The sequence below is a fragment of the Panthera onca genome, chromosome C1 (genome assembly GCF_046562875.1).
Source record: "Panthera onca isolate mPanOnc1 chromosome C1, mPanOnc1 haplotype 2, whole genome shotgun sequence".
Taxonomy (NCBI): Eukaryota; Metazoa; Chordata; class Mammalia; order Carnivora; family Felidae; genus Panthera; species Panthera onca.
In genome coordinates, this window is record NC_138346.1 from 195,042,773 (window position 1) to 195,067,381 (window position 24,609).

Sequence of the window (24,609 nt, forward strand, 5' to 3'; positions counted from 1 at the left end):
TTGCTTCTCTCACACCTGTCTGTTTAGAAGGGAGCATGTTGGCTGAGAAGATTCTTCTCAGTGCTGGGGCTAGGGAAGAAATGGTGGGACAACCACTGTGGGCATTGAATCCAACCCTGCTCTCCATCCTTCTTGGGTGTGCAGCTCAGCTCTCAGTTCCTTGCAGTGGGAGGGGAGACCAGGGAGCATGCTTGACCACAATCCCTAAAGCTGGGGTAGAGGTAGCGCCCTGAGGGCAGGTTCTGGGGGTGGAGGGCGAGTCTTCCAGTTGTCTTCTTGGCAGCAAAGGGAATAACATAGTCTAGAGTCTGGCTGGCTCAGAAGTTGGGGTCTGTCTTCCCCTAGTCTCCTCAGCTATAGATGATAATATTAGAGCCCACAGGTCCTGCCTGCCAACTCCCTGAGCTTATGTTGACCCGGTCTGGCTCTGAGTGTGGAGCCCAACATGGCAGTGGGTGGGCCTGGTACCAGCCATGCTTCCCTGGATACAGGATCTGACGGCTGGGGGACCCTGGCCACTCAAACTCCCCAAGCCCAGTTACTCCCCTCACTGTAGATACCCAGGCTGATGGCTGGTTCCTGGTTTTTACCTATTCTCTGGGATAAAGTCCTAACATCCAGCTTCACCTTTGGGAGTAAGGCCTTCCCTGGGAGTGGTTGCTGGTCCCTGCAGTCCTCCCGGCAGTCTGAGAGCCTGTTTCACCAAGGAAGGTCCCACCCTACCCACCCAGATGCTCCGCATCCCACCTTTGCACTCATGTTCAGATTAGACTCTCAGGTGCAGCTGTGAATTAGACTCACTTTGCCACATCTCCTTGGATCTACCTAGTAATTTGGAATCCAAACTGTCCCCTGCTTAGCCACTTGTAAAGCAGGGTCTACCTCCTTTCCTCAGTCTCATGTGCATCCGAGTACATGTGTCCATCATTGATCATGCTGTGATGGCTGGAGGGACTGTGTCAGCGTGCGTGTATGTTCGCTGAGGCTGTCATGTGTGGTTGTGCACTGTGTTCTACAGCCTGACCCTATGTCCATCATAAACGTGAACGTGCCTGGTATGCCTGGTGAGGGGGATCAGTATGCATGACATCTATGTACATGGGTATATGTCTGTCTACACACATGTACAGCTCTCTCCAATATGTATGCATGCATGTGTATAGATATATGTGCATGTGGCTATCTACGCACGTGACTGTAGGTGTTTGTCCTTGTTTATGATGGGTCTTCTGCCCATTCTGGAAGGAAAGGAGATGAGGGTCCAGTCTCACTTTCTGTAGTTCCACTGGGGACCAGGCTGGCTTGTGACCAAAGGTGTGGACATGGATGCCTCAGATCCTCCTGGAATCTCTCTGCTTAACACTGGGACTCCTCCAGCTGTCCCCTAGCCCTATGGGCTTGGCTCTGAGTACTTTAAGATTATCTGGTGCTCTGGCCCAGCCCCTATCCCTTTCCTTCCCAAAGTGTGTACCCGCAGAAGGTAAATCAGTCAGTACCCCTGAAATCCAGTCTGGATAGTGGAGCCCATCATTATGGAGTCATCTGCTGTAGCCCATGTAAGTCCATCTCCTCCAGTGCTAATGTCCAGGCTATTGCCTGTGTGGGCCAGAGGGGTCTGAGGATAAGGGTCCTGGCCTGATGTGGCTGTTCCTGAGGCTCAGGTTCGCTAGAGGACTCAAGACTGCTTGGAGACACTCCCAAGGACCTGGGCTGTGTTGAGTGCATGCCTAGGGCTCCCCCTTCCCAACAAATCTTGGGATGGGCAGGGAGAGCACTTGTGGGGAAATTACCAATTTAAATAGGAAATGCAAGTAATTTGGATGGAACCCCAGGACAGCAGTTTGAGAGCTCATTCTCTGCCCCGTGGGGGTTTGATTACAACCAACTTGGCTGATAACTTGCCGAGAGGGCCAGAGAAATGGTTTCCAAGGAAACTCAGATTTTCTAAACCCCTCTGGCTCAGGTGGGAGCCAGGGCTAGTGGGAAAATCAGAGGTTGTGCTCAGTACCACTGGGCATTCTGTTCCCCATAAGCCCCCTGAACTCACTACCTGTTCCTACTCCTACGCCTACACCCCAAACCTAGCCTGCATGTCCATTTCTGTCCACAACAGTTGTTTCTTCTGTTCTTTCAGTCTCCTGATTTATCTCAGCCTTTATCTGCACAGACGTAAACACTGGGGAAAGTTGGCAAACAGTAAAAACAGGGATACTAAAGCCTACTATTCATATAACATCTACTATGTTCCAGAAAGGTCACAGGATTTACTTCTATCATTTCCATCTTCACAGCAGCCTATAGATAGATGAATACTATGTGTTCATCCAATCGCTTTCTTTTTTCCTGGAACTACATTTCCCAACATTCCTTGCTAACACGTCAAGTCATGTGACTTAGTTCTGGCCAATGGAATGTGAGTAGGAGTAATATATGCCACCCTCCTGTCTGTGCCCTACAAATACCACGCACCACCTTATACACACACTCGCTCACTCTTTTTTCTTGTGGTCTGCTGAAACAGAAAATCCAGTGGAAGACCCTGAGCCCTAGGGGATGGTAGAACCACTGGATCCAATTCCTGTGTAATCTTCCTTAGTAGCCCCTAGTCTCTGCTCATTCATTGGGCTGTACGTTATATTTATTAAGACCTTGAGGTTTTGGGGTTGTTTATTAGAAAGTTGCCTTGCCTGATAATACCAAGTCTGGGAGAGGGATTTCTGTTTGTCCAGGGAGGAAATGGACTCAGAGGTGCTAAGTAATTGGCCAGCGTCACACAGCAAACTGTGTGGCAAATCTGAGGTTTGAGCCCAGGTGATGTCTTTTTCACTATAGTAGGATGACCGCCCCAAATAGAAATTGTGTCAGCCTTTGTCTGCCTTTTGAGGAGTCACAGAAAGATGCAGGGCATGACTAGGAGATGGAGAGGGAGGGCAGGCCTGTGGAGTGGCACATCACAGCAGCCAAGACAGGTAGAGTTTCAAGGAAGGGGTGGCCAATTGTGTCTAATGAGACCCAGCTGGGTGGAGGAGGAAGAGGGCCGAGGAAAGACCATTAAATTTAACGACCCAGGTGACAGTTTCAGCGAGTGATGGGGCAGATGCCAGATTACAGGGGGTTTGGGAGCAGGTTGGTGGTTGTATCGGTGAAGGGAAGGAGAGAAATAAAGGGATAGTTTTAAGCAGCAGCCAGGCCAGGGGAAGGAGTTTTGAGGAGAGAATCAGTGGTTAGGAGGAGATTAAAAGCAAAAAAGGAAATCATGACCTACATAGTGCAAAGCACCTGAATGTGATGATTTCCCCTTTCTGCCTGGTTCTAGTGTGCATTCCCAGAGCTAAGATGATGGGCCAGGAGGCAGGGAGGGGAGGGTTGGACACCGCCAGCAGGCCATGCAGCATTAACTGGGCTGCAAGGCCGTCTCTGGAGTGGGCAAAGGGGTGACAACTGAAATGTGATTGGAGAGCCTGAAATTCTTCAGGGTTTTCTAAGATTATACACCTTCTTCTATGTGTTCAAGTTCTTTAGATTTTTTTCTCCTTGTCCCTTCTAACTTTGTTTTCCAGCTTTATTGAGGCTTAATTGACAAATAAAATGGTAATACACTTAAAGTGTAAAATGTGATGATTTAATAAACATACACGTTATGAAGGGGCTTCCACAGTCAAGTTAATTAACACATCCATCACCTCACAGAGTTACCTTTTGTTTGTTCGTTTGTTTTGTTTCATTTTGTTTTTTTGATGAGAAGTTTTAAGATCTGTCTTAGCAAATTGCAGTTACACAACACAGTATTATCAACTATAATCACCATGTTGCACATTAGATCCTCAGGCCTTACTTGTAAGATTGACTGGGTTAAGGTATTGATGCAGATAGGCCTAGATGATAAGCTTGAGGAGGAGAGGGGGTCGTCACCTGTACAGCACCTACCACAACTTTCTAGAACCCAGGGCCAGGGCTTGCTAAGTGTCCCCAAATGTCCGTTCACTCCCAGCCTCCCTTGCAGTTAGGTGTGGTCATGGACTCGGTTCTTCAGTTCTTGCTGAAAGGATGTGTGCAACTTCCATCCAGATTGCATCCGTATATAGAAGCTGTTTGCACCGAACATGGGAGGGGAAGCCTTTTTCCATGGGCCGGAACTTGGAAAGTGCCAGTGATAAAAGCAGCTGTGGTTACATGGATAAAGGCAAGACCCTGTGGATGGCCCAGCAACCAGACAGAGGAATCTGGGCCCCTTGAGACCTCGTGGAAAAGAACTGATTACTGCTCTGGACCATCTCTCCCTCTGGACTGCCATGTGGGAGAGAAATGAACTTCCATTTTATTTAAGCCACTGTGTTCATGAGTCTCATTGTTATTGCAGCTTGGCCTGAACTTTAATTCATATTCCCCCTTTGTCCCAATCTGTCTCTTTCCACAGTGTTCTCACCATTCAGCAGTTGCCCCACCCCTCCCCTCTCGTTTCTTCCCTTGTCTCTCTCCTCTCCCTGCTTCTATGGTTATATTCTTTCAGTCTCCTCCCATCTAAAACTTCTCGTTCACTTCCTTCTGCTCCTTTGTTTTCTTTAGAGCCCTCCCAATGCTAGTGTTTCCCAGGGTTCTGCCTTTCACCCTGCTCTTCTCTCCTCTCCACATTCTATATGCTTTCCTTGGTCTGTCTTGGCTACTTTCTCTCAGTAGCTACATCCTTTCCTTGGCTACATCCCATCTGATGACACCAGAAATTTACCTTCAGCTTGACTTCTTCCCTGAGCTTCAGACTGAAGAGCCATCTGCTGATGGGCACCACTCCTACAGGTCACCCTGGGCATGCTGTGTTGCCCAACTCCAGGGACTCCATGTACTGGGTCTCCTAGATTCAACATATCCATATTGGTTAGGAAGCCTGAGGCTGTATGTAGCAGAAATCCCAACTTGAAGTGGCTTAAGCAATAAAGAAGTGTATATTGGCTCACATAAGAGGAATGGTTGAGCTTCTGGGGGGCTTGCTCCATTGGTTCAACAAGTTCATCCAGGGTCCAGGATTTTCTCTCTCTCCATTATACTCTTCATTATACTTGGCTTTCATGATGCATTATATCTTTCATTATATATTATACATTATATCTTCATTATACTCAGAATTGCCTTATCCTAAACCTCCTGAGTTGGAGTGTTGTCAGTAGCAATCAGGACTACTTGTTTTCTTGTTCTTATCAAGAGGGAGTTCCTTTCCCAAAACTTTTGAAGAAAGATGCTTTCCTACTGTCCAAATGGGTCAGTTTGTGGCCTGTCCACCAATAAAGTGTCAAGGGAAAAGTTATGTGCTTATTTCTTTGGACCTGTGCCCTGTATCAGTCATGGCACGGGGGATTATTATGGGATGGGCTTATTATGATTGGGTTATGTGAGTTAGGGTCTACCCTGGATGAGAGTGGGTTGCTCAGACTGCATATCTGTGACAGAGGGCAAAGAGGTTGAATGGATGTTGGACAACTACAATGTCAACCCCCAAACAAAAATCTAAACTTAACACATCTATTCATTTCTTTCAACCCAGACCTTCCTCCTGTATTTCCTGTTTCAGTTAACGGTCCCACTGTTAGCTCACTACTTAAACCAGAAACCAGAATCATCCTCCACTTTCTCTCTGTTGCCCCCCTCAATGATTAGCCAATCACCAAGACCCAGAGCTTCCATCCTCTATGGTCCTCGCTAGTGTCTACTGTCACCACTTGAACAACTACTCATTGGTTTCCGTTCTCCCACCCGGCACCCTCCAATGTACTCTCACTACAGCTAGCGGAAGGAGATTTCTGAAATGCAAATCTGATCTTTGTTGTCACCCTCTTTGCTTAAACTCTTCACTGACTTCATATCATTTACAGGATAAGATCCAACCACTTCTCAGATGGTTGGGGGCTAAGCAGGATATAGAAGCTTTATCTCAGCTACAAAGGGATCACAGCTAATACTGACACATCGTGGTGCCAGTAAGTGTTGGTTGAACTAGACAGAATGCTGTGTGGTGTGTGTGCATGCATGGAAGGGCCTCACAAGAAGGTGGCTGACCTAGCCTGGGTGCAGGGGAGGGAATTTATGACATGGTGGGAAGTTCTGTTTTTAAGCGGAAGCTGGTGCTTATGGAACTTTGGTTAGAAGTTAGACAGCAGGGGCTGGGTTCGAATCTTGACATCACTATCTGCCACCTTGGGCAGGCTGTTGTTGAACTCCCCAGTCTCAGCATCTTCCCCCTGCAAATGAAAAGAACAACATTACCCACTTCAAAGATTTGTTGTGAGGATTTAATGAGATGATGCCCATGAAACACATGGCAAATGTGGGCTAAGTGTTGGTCTTTGTTATTACCACTTAATTGAAATCTAATATAAATTACTAATATTTTAAATCTAATATAAATTACTAATATTTAAGAGATGTTCTACAGTACCAGCTTCTTCTGTAAGAGGATTAATGAATATTTCCTCTCAAATATGAACATGTTTTTCTATTGATTTTCTGGGCCTGGGTGGCCCAGTAGGTTAAGTGCTCGACTTCGGCTCAGGTCATGTTCTCACGGTTCGTGAGCTCAAGCCCCCCATCGGGCTTTGTGCTGATAGCTCAGAGCCTGGAGCCGCTTTGGATTCTGTGTCCCCCCCCCCCCCCCCCCGTCTCTTACCCCTCCCCTGCTCACACTCTGCCTCTGTTTCTCTCTCAAAAATAAATAAACATTAAAACAATTAAAAAAAAATCTGGGATGAGACATCCATAAGTGTGAATTTTTAAATATTGCTAATTTAAAGAGTTTAAATCTATTAAAAATGAAAACAAAAGCCAAACATTTCAGGAACCCCTGGAACACTCCTGAGGAGTGCTAGGTTCTGTGGAACATAATTTAAAAATCATGGTTGTAGCCCTGCACTGTACAATGTGGTAGCTACTAGCCACATGTGGCTGTCGAACACCTGAAATTAGCCATTCCAACCTTAGATGAACCGTGTGTGTAAAATACAAATGGGACTTCCAAGACTTGGTACAAGAAATGTAAAGTCTTAGTAAGTTTTTTATACTGACTACATGTTGAAATAACATTTGAGATATCCTGAGTTAAATGCATTATCAATATTAATTTCACCTGTTTCTTTTTACTTTTTAAAATGTGGCTAAAATGTCACATTAGCTATGGGCTCACGTTGTATTTCTACTGAACAGGCTGCCCTCGACTTTCTCTCGCATCACCTCCTTCTCCATTCTGGAATTCACTGTCTTTCTCTCTGCTTTGCTTTCTTTCACTCGTTTCAGAGACCTCCAGCATCCACTTTTTGTTCTGCACATCTTGTGGATGACCTTTGGCGAGAGGGCTGCGATTCTGCTGTGGGGATCTGTGAATTCTCAATTAGAACTCCCTTGGCCCATTCTACTGCCTCCCGTGGGTGGAGCCGAGGCTCAGGAGCACAGCCTGGGGTCCCTGGAGACTTCATTAGGGCCAGTCCCTGTGTGTAGAACTCAGCAGAGCGGGGGCGGCTGGGTGCAGGGCAAAGCACACTTTCTGTGTCCCTGCGGGATGCTCCTCTTCCAAACACCTGCTCTTAGGTTTCTGCACCGCGGTGGTTTTAAGTGTAGTGGAGTGCAATGGTGAGGACACGGGCTTTGGAATCAGAGAGGCTTCACCCAGTTTCACCTTCTAGCTGTGTGACACTGCGCCTGTTTCTTGATCTCCTTGTGCCTCGTTTTCTTATTCTGTGGAATGGGGGCAATGCCAATCTCTGAGAATGATTGGTAGATTTAAACGGGACGGTGTGTAGCCCAGTGCCCGGCATATTCGTCGGCGCTCAGTGGATCTTACTTCTTTTCCTGCATCCACCTCTCCATGCTTGGTGGATAGTAAGTTTTGGTAAAGGAGAAGGGGAGAGCAAGCAGACTGAAAGGGCTCAGGACAGAAAGGCCAAGGGCACCAAAGAAAAACTTCCGTGCTGCCCATCTTTGCCCAGGGCCAGCCCTGAGAGAGGAGGCAGGGCTGGGGCTGCTGGGGGCTCTGGGTTAATGAAGAACTGGAGCCCACTCTACTGCTGTCACCATTGATTTTTCGTTCCAGGCAGCTTGCAAGCTGCCCCAGGAATCAATGTTGGAAGGTGAAAACAAATTTCTAAAATTAGCCTGGAATACACTGCAAGAAAAACCCTTTGCATGACAAACTGTAATGAAGCAAATACCCGAGGCAGGTATCCTAATGGGGAACACAGGGTCCAGGCAGCACCCTGGGCTCACCGCCTCAGCATGGGGGGAATCAGTCCCATATGTAACCTTTCCATCTTCTGAGAAGTCTGTGTAGTCCATCAATACACAGATGCTCTGCCCAGCAAGTTCCAGCACTTTTTGGTCCTACTATGCCACCATTCAACTATTATAGAAGGATAGTCATGCTAAGCGTTGACTTTGGGGTGGTGGGGATGTAGGGACATGCATCTGCACTCTGCTGGTGGTCCTGGAAATTAGCCTGTGTTGTTGGAGGGCTCCTAAGTGCCAGGAAACCATTTAAATTTTTGGCCAGTTTCCTCTGCTGGGCAGAGTCGGCTGTGACCGTTTGCACTGGGTTAGGAATCCCAGACGTGACAGTTTTCTGCTCACTTTTCACAAAGACGTGTCTGAGGCCTGGAAACCTTACCATGTGAAGTGAGTACTCCCACAGAAGTACAGATGCCTGCGTGTCTTCTTCTGCAGTCTCCCCACACCCCCCACCCCCAGCTATAGGAAGAAAGGAAATAAACAATGAATTTTAGGAGAACCATTTTGTGCCAGGAGACATCCTCCTGGGACCCACCTCCGAGACTGTGGTATTGTATTGGAAGGGCTTCTGGGAAGGGTGTGTGAAGGGGGAGGACATTTATCCTGGCTTGTGTGACTCAGAGATGATAGGAATGAATTGAAGAACAGCCTTCTGGATCGTCCGTCCTAAGTTGTCTGGGATGTTCTAGTACGACTAAGTGTCTGAGTTAGAAGTTTCTTGGGCTTTTTGTCTGCCCTCAGTGGGACCAGAAAATCATTACAATGCATAGAAGCTGAAAGAACTCAAGTTTAAGGCTCCAAATCTGCCAGAAAAGCCAGCCACCCATTGGCTGAAAACATCCTACAATTTCCTTTTGCAAACTAGAATTCAAAGAAATAACCAAGAAGGAAAACAAACAAGTATTTGCAGACTTGTACTTGCAGTTGTCTACATTGCAAATGTAAAATATTAGAAGTAACCAAATGTGCAGCTTCTGGGCCTTGGTTGGTGCCCTAGTGGCATGGTGACAGCATGGTGTGTTATGTGCGGCCTCAGGGTGGAGCATTTAAGGGGAGAGAGAATGGCCTCTCCATAGCACAGAGTGAGGTGCCCACTGGGCTGTTGTGTTACATGAGGGCATAGACTTTGGAAGAAATGAGTCATGATGCACATAATCAGGACTTTATGGACATGGGTTTTAAATTCCTGTGTCAGATTCAGTTCCAGAAGGGCCCTTAGTGGTAATCTGGTCTAACCCTCACACTAATTAATGAATTAATTCAACAGGTAATTGTTTGAAGCATCTACTATAATCCAGGTCTGTGCTAAGGACCTGGGGAAATAATGTTGAACAACCCTGACCCTGACAAGTCCTGACCCACATGACCTTCAAAGCCTAGAGCACAAATCCCTTCTACACTGTGTCTGACAACCAGTGAGTGTCTGACATCTGCTACACACTGGCCACCAGGAGACCATAACTTTGGAGGTCAGAGCAATTCCACTGCAGGACGTCACTGGCTGGAAGCTGAAACGCACCTCTCTTATTCTTCCACGGGAAGCTGGCTCTGACTTCTGGTTTCACGCTGCACCGGCCTCTTCCTCCTCCAGACTAACCCACATGTTTCAAGGTGGCAGAGGGTGGTTAAAAGGCCTGATCCCAGCGTGCTTGCACACACCCAAGAGGAAAGGTATGCTCAGAGCTGCCTCCCTTCTCCCAGGACTGCAGGTGGCCTTGCAGTGCTGATCTCTGAGTCCACTGCCACGAGTTTTCCTGCCCCAAAGGAAAATTTCCAAAGGTAGGAGAAACCCTTTGGCTGACCTGTTATGGGCTGGCCCCAGGGAGTTACAGATCTTTTAGGTTGTTCAGTTCTTGATGAGAAGGAGCTGAAGCTGAGTGCCGAGAGGCTGGGATGGCTTGAGGTGGGGGGATGTGACTAATTTTTCAACATGCCCCTGTACTAACTTTCCTACTCTTCTCCCCAACCCAAATTTCATGTTCTTTAATTTCTACAAACGTGACAGTTGAACTTCCCTCACCTTCTGTGAGACAGAGTCTTAATTACAGAGTCTGGGGTTCTGAAATTCGGTCCCGATGGCCCCCAACACTTGGTCCCCATGGCACCTTCCCAGTGTTTCCCAAGATTAGGGACCCTCAGTCATTTAGAACCCCTAGTGGCCAGTCCTGACACCGAGGATCCCCAGGCTGTGTCTGTGAAGCCTTATGCTTGGAAGCACTTGGCAACGTTTGCAGGAAAGTGGTCTGTCTCTTGGCAGTTTCCTTTCAGAAATGCAAATCCTGGTGTTGCTGTTCATTAACTGTGTGACCTCGGGCAAATTCCTTGGCCTCTCTGAACCTTGTCCATAAAATGGAGAAACGCCTGTGAACCTGCTGAATGAGACAATTGATTAAAAGAATTTAGCACACTTCCAGGCACACTATCAGCACTCAACATATTTGCTGCCACTGTCTATCACTAACAAAATTGTCCTTTGTTAAAGGGGGACACCTGGAATTGGACTCGAGACCCCAGGTTTGGTTATGCCCAAATAGCAGAATTTTTTCTCCAACTTTTTAGACACTAGAATTCTACATGTCTGAAGATTGCATTAATTTTCCAAAACCTTCACACACTTTACACACTTACTAAGACCCTGCTCCCCACCCGAGTCACCCCTAATTCCACTTAGTAATGGCCAAGTTCACATTTTGGTGTGTATCTTTACACAGATTTTTTTTTTTTCAAAAAATAAAAATTGGCTCAAACTGCACATATTGCTTTGTAACCTGCTGTTTTTCACTTAGTATTTTTCTAATAATAAGTCCTTAATATATTCTTATGCCATTATTTTTAATGGGTATGTAGCTGTCAGTTGCACAGGTGAACCACGTCCATTGGCCAATGCGATTGTTCCCAATGATATGCTAGTGTAAACAATGCTGTGCTGAACATCCTGGACTATTCTGCTAGTGTTACAGCTATGCTGTGTTGACTAAAGCTCCAGCTTCATTAAAACCTGCTGCTGCTAAATCCCATTACTGTCCCACCCAACTCAATCTTGTCCTTGAACAGTTATTGTTTTGAAGCCAAGTTCAGGACCTGACATTTATCTCTGCTTTATTTTATCTTATTAGATTCAGCCCATCAGTCCAGCCTGTCTAGAGCCATCTGGATCCTGTCGATGTTTTTGCAATCTGCTCAGGCTTTTTTTTTTTTTTTTTTTTTTTAATCAACCACAAATTTGGTAAACAAGTTTTTTATGTTTTCGACTAAGTCATTAATAATGTTGTACAGGTCAAAGTTGAGGCCAGAACTCTGTGTCTGGCCACCACAGACCTTCTCCCAGGTTTGGTCAGCACTCACGGGGGTTAGCAAGTTACAAATTCCCCTCGCTGAAACGGCATTCAGCTGACATCCTCCTATGTAATCTAGTTCCAGCCCTATAATAAAGTTCAGAAAACAAAGTTGGGCCAGATGGTCTCAACATCCAGACTCAGTCGAGGGGAACCATCCTCAGAAGCAGAAGCTCAGGTTCTGGATGGAGAATTGGGCTCCCATCGTTTCTGTTTTAACTGGGGGACTTGGCCACCTGGTCGGCTCACTGCTCTTTCGGCGTGACCCAGGCTGAGGGCGTTTAGGGTTGCTGTCTCCCCCATCCATCGGGGACGGCCCTGGGGAAATGGCTGACAACGCCAGCTGAGCCCAAGCAGGAGGGAAATCTGATGTGGAAGGAAGTGCTGCTGTATCAGGGTGTCAGCTCTCACCCCACATGCAGCACCGAGTGAGAGATGCTGTGGATATGGGAAACCACCCACCCCAGGCTTTCACCATCTGGGGGAGCACCCCGGCATGGGGAGGGTAACGCAGGGCCCGACGGAAAGCGCAGACTCCGGGTTTAGTACTTATCAGCTGAGTGACTGTGGGCAAGCCCCCTCTCTCTGAGCCTCGGTGTTCTTGTTTATTAAACGTAATATTCTTGGTAGGGGCTGGCATGTCAATGTAATGAGATGAAAGAGAAATAGCAGATAGGGTACAGTGGGGAAGACTGGTGACTAATGGGCTGTATTTGGCCAACAGGTGTGTTTTGTTTGGACTTGTGTTTTGTTTGGACTTGTATTTTGTAAAAATTTGGGTCAGTTTCCAAAAATCAGGAGACTTCACTTAAAACTTTCGGCCCTACTTGAATTTAAATAAAATCTTGGAAGAAAAAAAAAACACTCTGGATCCTGTTTCTCTTGAAGAATTGGAAGATCTGGTGAGGTTAGGCCCACACTCCCAGTGATGCTGTAGACCGCTAGTGATTCTGTTCTGGATGGACATCCTTTCCATTTGCCCAGCCAGCCTGACCTGCTTACCTCCCAGGCCAGGGTTGTGCAGGCAGGTGAGCTCCTCACTCTGGCATGAGGTGGAGAGTGCCAGCTTCAGAGCCAAAGTGCATAGCTCTCATGTGACCTCTGGGTGCCTCACGCTCCTCTTGCGTCCAGCTGGCAGGATAAGGGTTTTGCAGCTCTTGGTTGGCGCCCCATAGAATTGTGCAGCCTGCATGGCCACCCATGGCAGCCTTAGCTGGAAGGCCAACCGGAAGCTGGTGGGAGCACAGGGAGCTCCAAAGTGCAAAGAAGCAGTAAGCGCAGTGACTGTCTCATAGCCCATCGGCAATCACGGCGGCCACAGACACCATTTTAAGGGACAGGGGTGTCTGAAGACAGTGTTCACCGTGGATACACATGTGCAGGTAGTGGGAGAAGATCTCATCTGTCACAGCAGTGCTCTGTCCCTGTGTTACTGTGGCCTTCAAACTCTGTGGTCCGCTTTTCTCCTAGGGTCCCCGTGGGTCATGTCTTCCCCCACCTCGTTCTGTCTCCCTCTCTCTTCAGTGTATTAGGGGCTCTTGGGTGTGAATTTTCTGAGCAACTAGAACCACCCCCTGTGGACCTCAGAAGAGCAAAGAAAAGAGCAGTCTTACCAGGTCACAGGTAGCCAGGAGCTTGGAAGCCAGAGCCTTTTAACTTCCCATCCGGATACCTGCTGGAGCTACAGAGCAGCCCTATGTGGTGTTCTCCAGGCAGTAGTGCATGGTTAATCATCGCGTCTGCCTGTCCAGTGATTTCAAAGTGTTGGGCTCGTGGACCAGCTGGCTTCTCTCTGTTGGCCCACACCTCCAGCCTGTTGTACCGGTTCGTACCTAACCTCTGCTGGCTGTGTGATCAGCAGATTTCCCAGCTGCCTCCCACCTCTGTATTCCCATCCCTGCTAGAGATCTCTGTCCAGCGTAGGGGGTGGGCATTGATGGACCCCCATGAGCACAGCTATTGGAACTGCTGGAACTGGATGTCTGCCTTCTGTGTTAGTCTTTCTCACTTTTGTGAAGCCACCGACCCTACACCATGTGATTTATATTCTCTTTTCTCTCCTTGGAGGGTGAAGACCATCATATTTGAACTCCCTATCTCAATATTTCTCTGTAAATGTACCCAATGCTTTCTTCTTCCTGCGTCAGAGTCCAATAGTTCACGTCAACATTCCGTGCACACCTCTTATGTGCTGCCCTGTTGATGGCACTATGCCGACAGGTCTCCTTTCTCTCCAAGTTTATTACCATGGTTGCTTCTCTCACAGCACCAGCTGCACCCTGTACTCTAGATCAGCGTTTGGTAAACTATGGCCCAGGGCCAAATCTGGCCCGCCATCTGTTTTTGTAAATAAAGTTTTATTGGAGCATGATAAATGGAACACCATGTGGAACACATATTGTGTGGCCTTTGCACCACAGTGGCAGTTGAAAAGTTGTGACAGAGACTGTATAGCCCACAGAGCTGAAAATATTTACTCTCTGACCTTTTGCAGAAAAAATTTGCAGATCCCTGGTCAAATGTCTTCCTGCCTGTCCCACCCTGAAGAACTCCTGCTGGGAATGTGCCCTCTCTTTCTCCCTTGGTGTCTTCAACCTACCCATCTCCATGGACTGTTTTCTCTCTAGTCCAGGCTGCTTGCCTGTATCCTACACACCTCCCTCTCTTCTTTCAATGCCAGATGAAGAAGTTTCTTGAAGGAGTTGTCTATACTTACTGTCTCCACTGCTTTCTGTGTTGATACCCAAGGGGAGTGAGGGTGTTTGTCTTCCCAGGCACTGATGGCCATTCTCTGGATAGAGACCATGAGCAGTGGGGGTGGGAAGGGGTGGGTGCTGCTGAGAACCCTCCTTCCCTATGGAATTCCCAGCCCCCTACCACTCTATGCTTACTGATGATGTGGGGAGCTGGGAAGAAAGCAGGAGCACAAAGGAAAGAACATGGGGCATCAAACACACTGGGGGTGGGGACTCTGCCAGTTGCTAAATTGTGATCTTGCTCTGGTCCCTTCATGTTTTGACCCTCTTGGATTTCTCATCTCCACAACAGAAATGAGAGTCCCCCTGCTTCCGGATCATTGTGACCATGCCAGTGCTCAGCAACTGGTATCTAGAAGGTTCCCAGTCCCCACACCAGTCTCACTAGGGCTCCATTCTCTGGGGCTTGCTGGCAGAGACCAGGTGGTGTGATTAGAACGTTGCAGGGGTGCAGAGGCAGAGGAGGTAGCGGCCCATGGCCTGGCCTATTTCTGGACCCGGATTCCCTCACATGCCCCTCCCCAAGCTGGTACTTTTTCTCCTGTGAATGGGGCTGGGGGTGCAAATTAGTATGTACCACGAACAGCGGGGTTTGGGAGGCAGCAGCCAGGAGGGCTAAGGGACTTTCAGAACACAGGTGCGGGCCTGGTGCAAGAGGCCCGGCCGGTTGCCATGGAGAGAGAAATGTTATGCAGTTAATGTGTTTGACTGGCGGCCTTGAGAAATACCCACGTCCCTCCAGGGCCTCCGAGCCATCCATCACTCCAGAAAGCCTCCTTTCATGATGAGAGTTATCTATTTGGCTAATAAAACCGCAATCACAATCCCTTACATACAGACAGCCCTTCCCCTTTTATACATTTTATGGAGCCCTCTTCAGTTTATAAGGAGCCCGAGGCTTCGTTCTGTTTGGCTCTGACTCTGCCACTGAGATAGGCATTTGGGGCACATACTGCTGCTGGACACTGAAGGGCGAGAGATGAGACAGCACAGCCCTGTCTTGTAGGAGCTCCTCATTCCCTGCAAAGTGAGCACCACCCCTTCCATCTCTGGCCGAGGAAGCGAAGGAACAAGGGTCCGAGTAGAGAGGGGTAGAAGAGGCCTTGCACAGGAGGAGATGTGCCCTCCTCTGAGATGGGAAAGGGGAGGCAAAGAAGGGTGAAATTATAGCAGTAGCAGGAAGGGAGCCAACAGCAATTACGGCTGCTTCGACCCAGGCTCTGCTCCTGGCATGTGGCACATGTTGAGTCATTTATCAGGACAACAGAACTCTTTTGGTTGCAAGCGACAGAATCACCATGCAACCTGGCTTAGACAAAGAGATGATTGTTGGCTCAGGTGTCCAAATTACAGGAAGGGCTGTGTTGACAGGGCATTAGACGTCTATGTCTTGTGCCTTGCAGGAAAAGGCTGCCAGCTGCTTCCGGCTCCACAATTTTGTCTCTCAGGGGGAAATTTGCTCTTTTTCTGGCTGTAGTTTGGAATATCCCAGGGAAGGACTCTGATTGGTTCAGACCAAGGTATGTTCCTAATCCCTGATCAATCATTGTGGCCAAGGTCAGGGTCAGGGGTCAAGGCGGCTGGCAGCTTCCACCAAATGTTGGAACTGAGATGTGAGGGTGGGTGTAATGGGGTCTCAGAGGAGTGGTGGGCATATTGGTAGCACAGAAATGTCACTAGATGGCCATCTTAGGTATTTCCTCTTATCCATTTAACAAAATGGGCATTATTTTACCACTGTGAGTGACTATGACCAAAGCACAGTCCCTGCTCTCCTGAAGCTTACAATTTTGTGAGGGAGAAAGGCAATAAACAAGTAAACAAACAGCCATAATTTCAGGGAGTGTTAAGTGGTAAGTGAAACCAAGAGAAATAAAGAGATTAGAAAACGTAGGGTGGGTGTATAGATGGGGTAATTGGGGAAGGTCTTTTTGAGAACTGCCTGGGAGGGGTATAAGTCATGTTAAGATCTTGCAGAGAGAACCGCATGTGCAAAGGCCCTGAGATGGGGGCCAAGCTTGTGTTCTGGGAACAGCCAGAGGCAACGTGGCTGGAACAACACAGTCAGGGAGAGAGGCATAGCAGATGATGTCAGAGTAGACAGGGCCAGGTCACTTCGGGCCACTCCTGCTGACTGTGGTGAGGAGTTTGGATTTCATCCTGTGTGGGACAGGATGCCATCTTGAAGTGATGACCATTCTCCCACAGATAAAAAAAAACTGAGCCACAGGGAGCCTGGGTGGCTCAGTCAGTTGAGTGTCTGACTTCGGCTCAGGTTATGATCTCACGGTTCATGAGTTTGAGTCCTGTGTCGGGGTCTCTGCTGTCAGCATGGAGCCTGCTTTCGATCCTCTGTCCCCCTCTCTCTCTCTGCCCCTCCCTGACTTGTGCTGTCTCTCAAAATTAAATAAATATTAAAGAAAAAAGAGAAACTGAGCCACAGGGAGGTGAAGTTAACTTGCCTAAGAAGAAAGGTCTTACCTATGGGAATAGTCTGGAACCAGACCTCCTTCTTTCTTACACCACATGTGCCTTCCTCTAGTTAGCTCTGGAAGAATTGGAGGAAGTAAGGAAAGAAACTGGACAACAACCTTGGGGCAGGGCAGAGGGTCTCCCAAGAGTGAGGGGTAGGGGTGAAGCAAGGGCAGAGGATGGAAAGGGTTGGCAGCTGCTGAGCAGCTGGGGGTGAGCAGGAGGAGGGCAGGGCAGCGAGAGCCCCACAGAACTTGGAAACCATGAATTTGTAATGGAGCAGCATAGTTATTTGATTTTCTCCAGCCGTACTTGGCAGACAGCCGGCCTGGGATGGGAGCGGAGAGGGAGGAAGGGCCCGTGAATCGCAAGTAGGGACCAGGGCATCTGAGGGTGCCGGTGAGGATGTGGTGGAAATGACTTATATATACATGTACCTACGTACATATATATTCCAACCATATATTTTGCCTTTTCTGGGACTGGTCCAATATAATGGCATTTTTTATGTTCAACAAAGGTGGTTACTAAAATTATTTATTTATTGAGATTTAGAGTTTGTACATGCATAGGACCTTACAGACAGAAAACATCACTGTTATGGGCTGAGTTGTATCCTCCCAAAATCCATGTGTTGAAGCCCTAACCCCTTCCCCCCCCCACCCCCCCGCCCCAGAATGTGACTGCATTTGGAGAAAGGGCTTTTAAACAGGTGATTAAGTTAAAATGAGGACATTAGGGGTTGGACCTAATCCAGGCTGACTGGTGCCCTGGTAAGAAAAGGAAATTTGGGGGTGTCTGGGTGGCTCTGTTGGTTAAGCGTCCGACTTTGGCTCAGGTCATGATCTTGCAGTCTGTGAGTTCGAGCCCCATGTTGGGCTCTGTGCTGACAGCTCAGAGCCTGGAGCCTTCTTCAGATTCTGTGTCTCCTTTGGTCTCTGCCCCTCCCCCACTCATGCTCTGATTCTCTCTCGTTCTCAAAAATAAACATTAAATAAGTTTTTTTTTAAAATAAAAAAAAAAGAAAAGGAAATTTGGACAAAAAGGAGAGACACTTAGGGCTCATGTGCACAGAGGGACAATCACATGAAGAGGCAGCAAGAGTGTGGCCATCTGCAAACCAAGGGGAGAGGCCTCAGAAGAAACCAGCCCTTCTGGCACCTTGAACCCGGACTTCCAGCGCGCGGTACTTTGGGAAAATAATTCTCTTGTCTGAGCCACCCAGCCTGTGGTGTGTTATGGTATTTTGTTATGGCAGCCATAGAAAACTAAGGCAACCACGAATCAGAAAGTTTTCTTTTGGATTAGACCTTAACCGAACGTGGCCTATAAGGTCTTGCTCAACCTGGTCCTAACCTGATTTCCATCCTGACCTCTCTCCCGTCCCTGATATTTCATAATCTCTGTACCTCAGCCCCATTGGCCTTAAAACTTCCTTCTTTCCTCATTGTCTTTGCCCATTCTGTTCCCACTGCTTAGAACATTCCTCCTCCAGATAACTCCTTACTTTTCAGACTTCACCTCAGATGTACTTTTGTTAGAAAAGCTTTGTATGACCCTCACACCCTCACTTGCTTCCACCATCCCCTAACAGACAAGTCCTCCTTTGATGTGTTATCTTAGGTGGATTCCTGGAGTCACTGGAGGTGGCTTGCACCAAGGAAAGGGGTGTGACCTTTTCAGGGTGGCTCTTGAAGGCTGAGGGCAATTTCTGGGGAAAAATCAAGTGATGAGACATTGTCTGCATCCAGTACTCCTGGCAGTGGGGAGGATAAAGGCCTGAGGCCTGAAAGGTGGACTAGGGAGCACATCATAGCAGCCACAACATCTGTTCTCACCTTTCCTTTATAGCACTTGGAGGTTGCAAGTTGATATTTGTGTGGTTATTTTATTAATTTTGCCTTCCCCACTAGGTTTAGAACAGAGAGGCGTTCTTGACAAGAAAAGTGACGCTCCATCAGGCATAGAGGAAAGGAATATGATGGATGCATAACCAGGGGTGTGCGGGACCAGAGGAGGGAAGAGCCGGAGATCTAGGAGGAAACACTGTGTAATGGGAAAGACTTGACATTGGTTATTATTGCAGGAAAAAAAGGGAACAGAGTGAGAGGGGGTTTTAGTGTATTTGCCACCTGCTATGTGCTGGGCACTTTCCTATTTAATCCTGATAACGCTGGGACTAAAGATTGTTGTGGCTTGAGAAGGGTTGAGGAGAGTTCGGATGTCTCTGAGAAGGCTCAGTGGTTGGCTGCTAGGACGCCTCTGAGCCTGGCACAAGGCTCTGTGAATTTATCACAGAATAAATATGGCCAGCTCTTGGCTCCTTGGGCTCCCCTGTCTCTGCTCCAGGCTAGGCATGCTTTCTCTGCTCGCACGGTCTTTGCCAACTGATTTAGTTAATTAGGTTTCTGCTTACTCAATTACCATCACCCCTCAGTCTTGTCGCCCTATGACCAAACCCAGGCCACTGTGATTGGCATTAGGGGTCTTTCCAAACTCTTCAGTCACATTTTCAGGTCACCTCTTGGTTCATGGCAACAGATGGCATGCCTCTTCCTTCTGTGTGGGTTTACTACCCTAACTCTCAGAGGGCACCCTTGTTTCCAGGGTCAATACGCGCCTCCGTGTACTGCTGACAAGCATGGTTACTGCTTTGCTGAAGCCCAGAGAGGTTAAGTCTCTGGCCTGTGGTTATCTAGTCAGTAGAGCCAAGATTTCATGCCAGGTCTTCTGGTTCCCAAGACAGGGAGTGGAGGGGTAGATAAAGGACAGGAGGGCCACGGGTCAAGTAGTACAATCTCTGGTTTCATGGGGAACTCCGGCGAGAAAATGTTTTGCAGGTTTGTTCTTAGGATCTCCCAGGACTTGGTGGGGACAATTGCAGCTGGTTCAGCCAATAGCCACTGTATTCTCTGAGCAGTACCCATGCTCTGCCAGAGCTGAGCCTCTGTTTCAAGGATGTCTCAGAGCTGAGCCCTCTGTGGTGACTCCAGTGGGAAGTTGACTAGTACTGCTGGCTGTGGTTGCATAAATTGAGTCTGGGAATGAGAGAGGCTGAAATTCAACCCACTTGTCACTCACTAACCTTTGCACCTTGGTTTGTGGTTGCTGTAGTCTGGAGGAAGGAACACCTTTTCCCTACCATCTGGGGTACCAGTCTGTAATTCCACAGAATGGAGGGGAACACTTCTTCTACTTTTTACAAAGGCTCCCTATGTGCTGTGAGCTCTCCAGTGTGATGGTTCCTTGTTCCTTTGTATATGCCAGCTCATTTTCTGAGGTGTAAGCCCACATTCAGGTACTTGATCATAGTCCTTCAGGGGTCAATGGAAGCTATCTGGGCATCTCTGTTGACCCAGGAGCATCAGTGGTCAAGTCCACGTCAGCTGAGAGAGTTGTGCCTGGCAAGGTGTGAGCTCTACAGGCCTTGTTTGTGCCTGTAACTTTCTGGAAAGCCCTCTAGGCAACCAGCACAAGGTCAATCACTTCTGCACAGTGAATCCCTGCAAGGGGATTTGTTCTGGGAAGGGAATTACATTTCAATTTGATTTAATTCAATGAGAATGACACCAAATTGATCAACTGGTAAAATGCCATTTGATGGGCAGATCTTCTCTTTCCAAGTCAATAGGAACCACCAAAAAAATTAGGCTTGCTTTCTCATACAGAACTGAAAGTTTTACCCATTTCCCTTTGCCTTTTAAAAAGGGCTCAAATTCCCTGAAGGTAGAGAGCATTTTCTTCACAGCTCTGTTGACCTGGGCAAAATGATTAACCACCAGGTACCCAGGGTAAAAGTTTTGGAGCAGCGTGTGTGTGTGTGTGTGTGTGTGTGTGTGTGTGTGTGTGTGTGTATTTTAATTATACATCTTGTATCAGATTTTTGTGTGCTCTTGAGAGATTTCTCAGATTCTTTGGGCCTCAGTCCTGCATTGTGTAAAATGGGCATATAGCCTCCATTGGTCCACCTCTGGGTGACTGTCCTTGGAATAACTGTATGACCAATAACCATGGCACCTCGATGACCACTGCCATTATCCCAACAACCACAATCACTTACACTACTTTTGAGCAGTTACTAAATACTAGGCACTATTAAAAGCTTCCTATGCATTTTATCATGTAATCTTTGTAATAATTCCATCAACTATGTATGGTTGGTTCTTCTACTGTGCTTGCTTTGAAATGCAAATTGTGACTCTCACCACTGTTATTTAGCATAGTGTTGGAAGTCCTAGCCTCAGTAATCAGACAACACAGAGAAATAAAAGACATCCAAATTAGCAAGGAGAAAGTAAAACTTTCAATCTTTGCAGATGACATGATACTCTGTGTGGAAAACCCAAAATACTCCACCAAAAGCTGCTAGAATTGATACACAAATTCAGCAAACTCGCAGAATATAAAGTAATGTACAGAAATTGGTTGCATTTCTATACACCAACAAGGAAGCAGCAGAAAGAAATTAATGAATTGATCCCATTTACAATTGCACCAAAACCCATAAAATACCTAGGAATAAGCCTAACCAAAGAGGTGAAAAATCTACACACTGAAAACTATAGAAAACTTATGAAAGAAACTGAAGAATACACACAAAAAAATGGAAAAACATTCCATGCTCATTGATTGGAAGAACAAATATTGTTAAAATGTCAATATTACCCAAAGCAATCTATATATTCAATGTAATCCCTGTCAAAATAACATCAGCATTCTTCCCAGAGCTAGAATAAACAATCCTAAAATTTGTATGGAACCAGAAAAGACCCCCAAATAGCCAAAGCAATCCTTAAAAAGAAAACCAAAGCTGGAGGCATCACAATTCTGGACTTCAAGATGTATTTCAAAGCTGTAATCATCAACACAATATGGTACTGGCACAAAAACAGACACACAGATCAGTGGAATAGAATAGAGAACCCAGAAATGGACCCACAATGTATGGGCAACTAATTTTGACAAAGCAGGAAACAATATTTAATAGAAAAAAGACATCTCTTCAGCAAATGGTGTTGGGAAAGTTGGACAGCAATATGCAGAAGAATTAACCTGAACCACTTTCTTACACCATACACAAAAATACACTCAAAATAAATGAAAGACCTAAATGTAAGACAGGAAGCCATCAAAATCCTAGATGAGAAAGCAGGCAGAAACCTCTTTGACCTCGGCTGCAGAAACTTCTTACTTGACATGTCTCTGGAGACAAAAATGAACAATTGGGACCTCATCAAGAAATATACTTCTACCCAGCGAAGGAAAAAAATCAGCAAAACTAAAAGGCAACTGATGGAATGGGAGAAGATATTTGTAAATGACATATCAGATAAAGGGTTAGTTTCCAAAACCTATAAAGAACTTATCAAACTCAGCACCCAAAAAACAAATAATCCAGTGAAGAAATGGGCAAAAGACATGAATAGACACTTTTCCAAAGAAGATATCCAGATGGCCAACAGACACGTGAAAAGATGCTCAACATCACTCATCATCGGGGAAATACAAATCAAAACCACGAGATACCACCTGATACCTGGCAAAAAATAACAACTGAGGCAGTAACAGATGTTGGCAAGGATGCAGAGAAAGGGGATCTCTTTTGCACTGCTGATGGGAATGCAAACTGGTGCAACCACTCTGGAAAACAGTATGGAGGTTCCTCAAAAAATTAAAATAGAACTACCCTACCACCCAGCAATTGCACTACTAGGTGTTTATCCAAGGTTACAAAAATGTTGATTCAAAGGGGTACATGCACCCCAATGTTTACAGCAGTGCTATTGACAATAGCCGAAGTATAGAAAAAGCCCAAATGTCTAGCAACTGATGAATGGGTAAAGAAGATGTGGTGTATATATACAATGGAATATTACTCAGTGATCAAAAAGAATAAAATCTTACCATTTGCAACAACATGGATAGAACTAGAGTGTATTATGCTAAGTGAAATAAGTCAGTCAGAGAAAGGCAAATATCCTATGATTTCACTCACGTGTGGAATTTAAGAAACAAAACAAATGAACATAGGGGAAGGGAGGGAAAAATAAGACAAAAACAGAGAGGGAGAAAAACCATGAGAGACTGAAATACAGAGAACAAACTGAGGGTTGCTGATGGGGTGGCAGGTGGGGGAATGGGCTGAAGGGGTGAGGGACATTAAGGAGGACACCTGTTGGGATGAGCACTGGGTGTTATATGTAAATGATGAATCACTAAATTCTATCCTTGAAATTATTATTACACTATATATTAACTAACTTGGATTTAAATTAAAAAATAAATAAAAATGCTATTTTAGGAAGCTCAAAAAAAAAAAAAAAGAAAATGCAAATTGTGGCAATGCCATAGATGTATTAGGGGATGATTAGAGCATAAAGTTAACTTTGCACTTGCTTATGTGTGATTTTGTGTGAGAAACACTAGTGAGCCCACTATCGCTCCCATTGGCTGAACCACGCCGCATAAGAACAAACATACACCTGAAACATCTTAAGCGCACTCAGTTCTCTGTGTGTTGTGTGTGCTATGGGCCACACACCTGGTGCTGGCACTTTTTTCTCCGCTTCAGATGACCCTGCTTACACCGTGTCACAGTGACTCGAGCTGTCCCCCTTCCCACTTCCACTTCCACAAGCAAACGGAAGATGTTTTTGAAGGTTAAGTGTCGAGCTTTTTGTAGTACCTCTGTATATCTTAACTACTGAACATGTGTAAAATTGTGCTATTGTTTTAATTAGGTTGCTTTTTCTTTTTTAATATGTCACTGATGACATTCTTGAGTGCTGTGTCTTTTTCTTTTTTAGGGGGGGGGGAGAGTGCACAAATAGGGGAGAGGGACAGAGGGAGAGAGAGAGAGAATCCATGCTGAGGATGGAGCCCGACACAGGGCTCGATCCAGACTGTGAGATCATGAGCTGAACTGAAATCAAGAGTAGGACGCTCCACCAACTGAGCCACCCAGGTGCCCCTTGAGTGTTGTGTCTTAATTCCACTGTTCCATGCTCTGTGGGTTTTGCCAAGTGGTGATTTATTTTATTTTTCATTAACAAATTGTGATAAAACACACATTACATAAAACTTACCATCTTGATCATTTGTTACTGTACGGTTCTCTGTTTTAAGTGTATTCACATTGTTGTGCTACTGATGCAGGCTGGGGCCCAGGACCCAGAGGATGTCCTGCAGGACCAGACAACAGGGTTCTTGGCCTCATACAGGGAATACAAATCAAATGTGAGTGGAGAGGAGTTTATTGAAGACAAAGAGAGAGTGCAGATACAGAGCGTCCGGGAGACTCAGAAAGGGAGGAAGAGTGAGTCTTCTTGTCTTTGCCTGGGTCTGGAGTTTTGACTGAGGACTGTGGTCAGGTGCACTGTTTTCTCAGGTGTCTAGGAACTGGTTACAACAAAGACAAGCATTTAGGTGTCCTCGGTAAGTCACTTATGCCCCAGAGTCAGGAATCCTGGTGAGTCCCTGGTCTTAGAAAACATTCTTGATGATGCCACACAGTCACTCCTAAAATGTTAACTATTGTGCCAGCAGTCTCCAGAGAAATCATTAATCCTTGACCTTTTCAGGGAGGACACACATGATATGCCCTGCAAGGCTTGTGTAAGGCGGGGGTGCAGGTCCTAGCAAGGATAGAATCAGGAGAAGGAGTGAAAAATGTAGATTTTCACGGGATCCCTTTAGTTTCCTGTCTCACTACCATCGCCACCCTCCATCCTCAAGACTCTTTTCATCTTTCAAACGCAAACTCTGTCCCCACTGAATGGTAGCTC